This window comes from Pistacia vera, unplaced genomic scaffold (assembly GCF_008641045.1).
Source record: "Pistacia vera cultivar Batoury unplaced genomic scaffold, PisVer_v2 Contig72, whole genome shotgun sequence".
In the NCBI taxonomy this organism is placed as follows: domain Eukaryota; kingdom Viridiplantae; phylum Streptophyta; class Magnoliopsida; order Sapindales; family Anacardiaceae; genus Pistacia; species Pistacia vera.
The window spans coordinates 8,617-9,971 of NW_022196579.1; the positions used below are offsets into that span (position 1 = coordinate 8,617).

Below are 1,355 nucleotides of genomic sequence, written 5' to 3' on the forward strand. Positions count from 1 at the left end.
TGCCAAATGATGATCCCAATTTGCATATCGCCAATTTTCTAGAGTTATGCGACACATTCGGAGGCATAATGGAGTATCCGATGATGCAATTAGCCTAAGGCTTTTCCTATTCTCTCTTTGGGATAAAGCTAAGGCTTGGTTGATTTCTCTACCATCTGGGAGCATCATGACATGGAACGAGTTAGCTCAAGCATTCCTCATTAAATATTTTCCACCTGCCAAGCTGAGAAGTGAGATTACCAATTTCTACCAACAAGACTTGGAGTCATTGTATAAAGCATGGGAAATGTATAAGGATCTCTTACGGAGGTGCCCTCACCATGGTTTGCCAATCTGGTCGCAAGTGCAAATGTTCTACTAAGGGTTGTTGCCAAATATTCAAGCTATGCTAGATGCTGCAAGTGGAGGAGCCTTGAATAACAAAACACCAGAGGAAGCATACAATTTGATTGAGGTGATGGCAAACATTAACTATATGAAGATTTCAAAGAGAACTTTAACAAGGAAATCAGTAGGAGTGCACGAAGTTGACGGTTGCACTGCATTGGTTGCTCAACTTTCAAACATCCAGAAGCAATGAGGTAATGTATTAAAGATAAATGCAATTGAATCCTCTTCTCTAACATGCGAACTCTGTGCAGGAAATCACTTATCCAAGGATTGCCAAGAAGGGAATCTATTTGCTCAGCTTAAACAAGCTAATTACGTCAATAATTTCCAAAGGAAGCAAGGAAAACAATCCGACATGGAGGAAGCACCCAAACTTTTCATGGAGCAACAACAATGAGCACAAACAACCTCCTGTTTTCCAAGATCAAGAGCCAAAATCTAACTTGGAGAATGTACTTACCAAGTTCATTGAAGAGACAAGGAAGAGGTTTGAGAAGAATGAAATCCTTAACCAAAATCAGTCAGCCTCTATTAGAAACCTTGAGACTCAAATTGGGCAAATCCATAACATATTAGCGGGAAGAGTTCAAGGAGTTTTGTCAAGCGATACAGAGAAGAATCCTAAGGAACAAGCGTATGCAATCACCTTGAGGAGTGGAAGAACCTTGGAGAATTTAGAGGATGAAAAACGGAAGCAAGAACAAGAGAAAAAACAAAAGGACGATCGCCGCGGAAATGAAAGTTGTCACTGTGGCGACAGTGAAGATGAAAAGAAGATCATTAGTATGCAGAATGATCACCGCGACAAGAAAAATGGTGGCTATGGTGATCGTGAATTAGTTCCCAATTCGTCAGAAGTTTGCACTCATCACCACGACGAGGAAAGTGATAGCCGCGGCGAGCGTGAATTTGAGTAGAAAGCTTCTTCAAATCATGCAAACCTTCTGTACCCACACCATTTGAAG

The 1,355-nt window shown here is 41.0% G+C and overlaps 1 non-coding gene across 1 annotated transcript; it reads right to left on the bottom strand.

The window, feature by feature from the left end:
• Positions 1–220: 220 nt before the first annotated feature.
• LOC116114699 lies at positions 221–327 on the bottom strand. The gene has a single exon (XR_004125589.1). It is a non-coding gene; the product is annotated as a small nucleolar RNA R71 (small nucleolar RNA).
• Positions 328–1,355: the final 1,028 nt, after the last annotated feature.